The sequence below is a fragment of the Nestor notabilis genome, unplaced genomic scaffold (genome assembly GCF_000696875.1).
Source record: "Nestor notabilis isolate BGI_N333 unplaced genomic scaffold, ASM69687v1 scaffold34245, whole genome shotgun sequence".
Classification (NCBI taxonomy): domain Eukaryota; kingdom Metazoa; phylum Chordata; class Aves; order Psittaciformes; family Psittacidae; genus Nestor; species Nestor notabilis.
The window spans coordinates 25,461-32,729 of NW_009928493.1; positions in this window are offsets into that span (position 1 = coordinate 25,461).

Here is a 7,269-nt window from a genome sequence, read left to right on the forward strand (position 1 = left end):
TTACTGTTCTTCTGTGCATTCAGTTGTGGAAGGTCTGGCACCCTTGAGTTTATATATCTAAAGCCCTTGAGTAAAAACAGAGTGACCTTCAAGAGAGCTGCAGCTGCTCTGCGACCTCAGTCTTGAGTTCTGCTGTTCCACTCATGCATCTGTGGCACTGAAGGGGGTGACAGTACTTCAGTGTCCGTTGTCCTAGGGGTGAGTACAGGACTGAGCTAGCTTTGATCTTATAGGCTTTAACAGTATGAATATCTTAATGGCTTTACCACAGCAGCGTAACGAGTAGCATTCTTAAGTATTGGCTTCCTACACACTAACTTGTCTAGTAGACTTGCTGATACCTGGCAGAAGAGCTCTAACAGTGGACATGTCTAGTGTAAGCTCTCCCATAGCTAAAAGGTCAAATGTAAGTCTTCTGCTCGTGATCATCAGATGCTTAATACTACATTACAAATAGTTGAGGCAATTCTTAGGTATGAAGGCTGGAATAATTACACAGCAAGCTTAAAAACAGATATGGCAAAGCAGTATCTGTAAGGTTTTCTTGCTAGAATAGGGTTGTTGGTTGTCTGTTTTGGTTTTCTTTTTGTTATGCATCTGCTCTGTCTCTAAATCCCTGGTGAAAAGGGATAGTACTACCCACAGACTGCTCATCGCAACTGGTTCCTGATGTACATGTGAAGAATCCCATTTGGAAGGACAGAGTTGTTCTTTGTACAGAGCTTCACGTGAACGTGTGAACACATAACTTACTTACATGGAATCTGTTTTCTGCTACAATGAGCAAATTCTAACAGGACACAGATTTAAGGTTCTCAAGTACTTACATAAGCTATGCACAATCTTGTGCGTTGGACTCAGTGAGTGAGTTGTTACCTTGCGGCTACCCCGACAGCCCCAGAGTTAGTGTCTTGCAACATAAACTAACAAGTTTTGTTAGGGAACCCACAGTCATAGTTACTCTGCATCTGTTGTATTTTAAAAGCAGGTATCTGTCCCTAATGTCTTAGTTGAAACTTTATAGAGGGCAAGATAGGTTCTAGTGTTTGAAAATGTTCACTCCATCCCACACAAAGGAAGAACTGGGTAGCAACACTACTGTAAAGGTGGTACAGTTTTGGATTGTTTTGGTTCTTTTAAAAAAAGAAAAAGGTTTGTTAATCGCAGGCTAAAACTTTATGTAAAAGTTTTGTTACCGAACAGCATAAATACTTTACTTACCACTAACATCCCCTTTGCTTTAAAGAGGACTGATTCCCTCCTGTCTTGAGCATTAATGGACTTGCTCAAGAAATGGCTTGAAATTTTACTTGCTTTGCTAAACTCAAGTTGCTGCTAGCTGTTTCACAACTGATTCATGGCTTCCTTCCCATGTCTTTTTATTAAGTAGCTTTAACAGCAGAGTTTTCTTTGAACTTCATTCAGATGTAACAGATTTTTAACAATCCCTTGAAGTTAAACTTCTATACTCTCTTTAAAATGAGAAGGGTGCTACATGCTAAGATAACCCAGTACAGCTGCCTGCCTTGTTTGGTCTGAATTTAAATGTGGATGTGAATTTGAATGCAGAACCCTCTCCCTTATTTCCTCCTGGCAGTGTCCTCCTTTCTCTGTTTAAATGCTGCCCTTGGGGCATGCTTGCAAAACCTAGGTAGGCTGGTGAATCCTGAATCCCCCTAGTCCTTTGGGTGTAGCACCTAACCTGTATTGCCACTTCAGTATCACAATAAAACCTGGTGCAAGGGGAAGTTGCCCTTGTCTCCATCAGTTTGGCAGCACTGGAGGGGAAGCAAAGTATATGGGCCTGAAATTAGTGTTCTGCATGGGCAGCCAGAGGGTACCACTGCCATGGTGAGCTGCATGAGGGTTTTGATTCTTCCACTTTTCAAGTGAAGGCTGTTAATCTAATTAATCCAATCTGTTCATTGATAATATTCCCTCGTATGGTCAGTATTTGAAGTTATTTAATCTTCTTTTGAAACATCTCAGTGTGCTGAACTCCAGCCTGCTACAGATCCTTCCTGTTATTAACTGTTCTACATACCCCCTATTTCAGGGGTTTTTTTCTGGGTAAGGATTATGTTTAAATAAACGTAGGAAATGGGCAAAGAGCTGGCAGGAGACTTTCCTTCCGGAGTATTTTTGCCTCTCAGACGCTGGCTTTTGAAAACATGATCCATTTGACAAATATGCTGCGTTTGCTGATCCAGAACACGTAGCCAGCTGCTGTAGGAAAAGAAGCTAAATTCAATTCCCATAAATTAGCATCATGAGGAATTTCATCGCTCAAAACAGGGGTTTCATTTCTGTGTTAGCACACTTGGTTTAATATGCTGACTCCTAAGCTGTGGGTCAGCACAGCGTCTGCCTGTTCTGAGGATGCTTACATTGGCTGCCACTACCTGCGAGCTGTCCTTAACTGGGTGGAACAATGTTATGCTGCCTCTTTTTTTGTTACTGATCTTTCTAGCCTGTCAGGCACCAGGGGACACAAACTCACTGTCAAAAGAGGTAGTAAAAACGATGTTGCTTAACAAAAGGCAGTTAATCCCTCATCTATTTTAATTTCAACTCCCAAGATAACATTTGGGCTATAAATACAAACTCGGTAGCTAGAGAAAGTGTATGGTGGCTGACTGAGCCAAACTCTTAATTCTCCACAGTTGAAATTTGAAGGCTTCAACCACCTACTACACATGTAATTAACAGTGAAAACAAGTGAAGGTGACTGTTTACAGCTACTAAACCAGCAATGGACTCATGTGACCTACCTGATCCAGATCCTAAACCCTGTTTTCCATCTTTCCTGTTCAGAAGGAAATGAGCAATGAAAAGCAGGAATCACAGCAATGTGATCTACAAATAATTTTAATTGTGTATCTTGTTTTAAGAGCTCTACCCACCGGCCACCTCCACTAAGTGCTGAAATGGTATAATTAAATGGATTTTACAAAGGTGGTAGTCCCTGAATGTTGCATAGTTGAAAATGTTCATATACTAGTGTAAACATAGTTCCAGAGAAGAGGGGGGAGGGAAAAGAGGGAAGTGTCAGAACTGAAGGCAGTGTTTTAAGTATGCAAAATGTTTACTCTGTATGTAAATGGGATTCTTATTAGTGACAGACCATGTGCTAATTGACAATACTTCAATTTATTTTTGAATGGCAATATAGATTGTCAAGGTTGTGTATAATTATAATAAATATATAAACCGCTACTTGAACCATAAACGAGCACCCAAGACCTCATTTTTACATCAGTGTTCTTAAAAGAAGCTTTGTCTGATGTCATAGGTTGATGTGTATGTGTTTGTTCAACAGACCACAGGTAAGAAACAGCCATTTTTGGTGGCTCTCCTGTCCTGCTTGCTTAGTAAGATGTGGTTTCTCCCAGGCTTTTCTGTCCTGATTAGCTGTGTGGACTCTTCTACTGCCAAACTCTACCAGATGAATTGCCTAGGACACCCACCTCTTTGCTCCACGTGGTACAGCCCAAGCATAGCACTGCTTTACCTCCGGGGAACTCCAGGCATGGTCGCATCTCCAGTCAGATTTGTGCACTCGGATGAGCACAAGTTGCCAGATTTCAAGTAATTCATCTCTCATGGGTGATTCACTGCAACATACACGTATGTTCAAAGTAGTTTTCCTGCGTCTTGAAACCCCTGGGGAAGTTGATGGCTTCTTCTCTGAGAAGATCCTGGAGCGCAGCAGTCCATGGGCTTCCCCCAGGAATTCTTTCATGTCTTGGCAGTGCAGTGGGAATCCCTTCACCAGTATGCAATGACTGTAGAGTATCTGCACAACCTACAAGAATGGATCAAAGCACAACATGACTCCACACGCATCTTCCTCAATATGATACTTTGAAAGGTTGACAAAGCCTGCATTTTCTTCCAGGCTTTGCATACTTGGATCTAAATAAATAAAAGTATAATAAGGTATTTCAATGATATTTATTTCATAGACAAGTTGGGAATTTAGGGGTGGGGAAAGGTCCTTCCTATTGAAAAAAGTATATATATGTACGTATACACATGTTTTGACGTAAAATGCAGGCTTTGAAAATCAACTCCACGTGCTTAACAACAGTCAGCGCAGGTGAAATACTGCCCTTAACCTACTTTGCCATCAAAGCATCTCAGACTAGTAAACCAGCTGGTTACACTCCAGTGTTTACCAGCTGTGCAAGGATGCTCTCCATCAAAAGAAGAATTCCACTGTTACACTGCGGAAGAGGAAAATTAAGTATTCCAGCAAAATGAGGTGAATGTGAGACGCAGCTGAATGTAGCCAGCTGAAACAGCCAAGGAACTGAAGATACAGCAGTGAGGTCACACTAATGGCATTTGCATCAATACCAAAACAAATTGTGAGGACCCAGATTTCAAATTTTGTCTGAAAATCAGCTCCTCTGTCATGGCAATATCCTAATACTATCTCAACGAGCTGACTTGGTGCAATTTCAGGGAGAAAATTGCTACTTACAGAACAAAACCAACTTATGCCCAGAGACTCTGTCACAGAGCTTCTGAAACAAGAGTGTCCCCAGTGATAAGCAACATGACTGCAAGTACATACTATCCTTTACTTCCTCAGATTGAAGTCTGGTTTACCTTCTTCGTTCTACCCACAAATAATTAGTGTGCTCTTCCTTTTATAAGAAGTTAGTTGGATTTTCTGAAAGTGCTGAAGCACTTTCAGTTGCTAAGAAGAAACCGGCACATTCTATAGCAAATACAGCATTTAAAAATGACTGGTAAGAGTATTTTACTTGCAAATTTCTCCAGCAAATACCCTCATATATTCCAGAAGGAGACGCAGCTGGTGGGAGATGAGTTAGCAGACAAAGACAGTCCTGTTATCTGTCAGATGCAATTAAAAGTATTTTCTGTAAGTTAACAGGTAAAATACAGTAAACCGACTCCATTTCTATTTATACCTTCCAGAACAGGACCACATGGTAAAATCAGGTAGAACCTATGACTGAAGAGAGTCATAAGAGTTCCGAGCCCACTTTTTTACAAGCAGCCAGAACTACTGCAAGTTTACAGATACTGCAGATACCTACACGCACAGAATTAGGTAGGAGCAAAGAGGACTTCTCATAGCTCAGTATATTTTGCTAATAACTTTTTTATACACTGAATTAAATAAGAAACACCAGAAACTCATTCTTCCTAACTTTTTAATTACCTAAATCTTTTCAGAAGTATTTCAGAGGGAGATGACCTCTACTACTTCTTGTAATTTGATGTCACCCATTCCTAATTTCATTTGGCTTTCTCTCAGGAGGTGATGGCTTTACAAATGTCTGAATAAAGGCCTACTGTGAGCTCCCGATTAACCTTACAAATGAAAAACACACAAACATGCAGTTTGACTTCCAAATCAGGGGGTTTATGTAGCCAACAACTACAGAAGAACTTTGTAGTTACAAAGTATATAAAGTTAGTTGAAAGGGAGGTCACTGACCAACTCTGCAAAGATTTACATGGATCCTTCCATGAACATGGTGTGATTAATCCTACTGATGCCAGCAGCGCTGCCTGCAACACACAGAGTGGAGCACGTGTGACTTGTCACCAGGTTTGAGCCCAGGACTCCAATGAAGAGGTCTCATGCAACTTGCTGCCATTGCTTTCCAGACAGAGCTCTATTTTAGGGCTCTGTGTGCTCACATCCTTTCCTGCAGTCCAAATCAGCACTGCGCTGGTTTGTAGAAAGATTTAGCTGCTTCCTAAATTAGAATCATAGAATAGTTAGGGTTGGCAGAATTGGTGCTTTCAGAAATCACTGCTGCTGATTTAGGAATCTGAAAGTCCACATTAAGACTTCAGCTGTTCAAGGGGGATTTATTTGGCCTGGTCTATAATAGGAAAGTTTCATTTTGTTCACAGAAAGAGTGAAATACCCGTTTATGAATATAATTTGACAGGTAGAAATATAAAATGTATTGAAATTCACTAAGATGCCAATTTTAAATTTTAAAATTTATTTTAAATTTGGACATTTTATTATTTATTTATTATTAAATATGGAAATTTAAAAAATCATTTTCCTGCAGATTTAAATGACAGTAATAAAGTATTTGCATTTGCCTTTGCTCACAAGGAAATAAACAACCACAGCCCAATTTGCTAAATTACCCTGACAGTGCTTTTTCCAGACAAGCTAAGTGAACTCACAAAACACAAACTGATTTTTGAAGTAACTTCTTGCTACATCATCCTGGTGATAGAACGAGCCATTAGAGGAGTATTTGCTCTTCCTTTCCTTTAGTATCATGTCAGAAAAAACACCACAATGACCTGTTTGCCACTAAAAGGGCACTGGGACATGTCATTTGTCCTAACATGCTAAGCTGCTGATCTAAATCCTTTGCAAACAACTGGGAAAAATGCATAAATTACATCTTATGCTCAGGTGACCTTTTGTTTTCATGGATAATGTCAATAAACCAAATTTCAAAGCCAAGGGGGAAGACACATGCCCTGATGGGGAAGTATGAAGTGAAAAAAAAAAGGAAGAAAACCAACAGGATTAGGATTTCTGTCAGGCATATGGCAATGTCACTGCTGTTTTGTTGAGGGAGCTTTCAAATCTCTTACTGCATCCTTTATGATGTTCTTCAAATACACCTGAAGGACCTTAGCAAGTATCACTACCCAAGGGATTCAGCTTTTTTGCAAATCCAGCTGCCTGCCCAGTAATTGAGTGCTAATTACAACTAAAAATATACAAAAATAGCTTTAAAGGGAGTCAATCAGAATTTCTGACATAATAGCCTAGGGAAATACTGAATAGATTTTTATTTTAACTGGTTATTAGATCTAGGTACCCAAATAGCAGTGTTGCTGTGCAGAAAAATCTGTCCTCGAGTTTTAAGTCTGTCTGACTTCACAAGTGTCCTGGTTTGGGCTGGGACAGTCAGTTTTCTTCCTGGTAGCTGGGGTAGTGCTATGTTTTGGATGTAGTCTGAGAACCATGCTGATAATACACCAGTGTTTTAGTTGTTGCTAAGTAGTGTTTCTACTAAGCCAAGGACATTTCAGCTTCTAATGCCTGGCCAGCAAGCAGGCTGCAGATGCACAAGAAACTGGGAGTTGTCTGTACCTTCTAATTATTTTATCATTATTATTATCATTATTATATTCCTTTTCTGTTCCATTAAATTGTCTTTATCTCAGCCCATGAGTTTGAGGCTTCTGATTCTCGTCCCGATCCCACTTGGGGGAGTGTAAGTGAGCAGCTGCGTGGGGCTCTGTTGT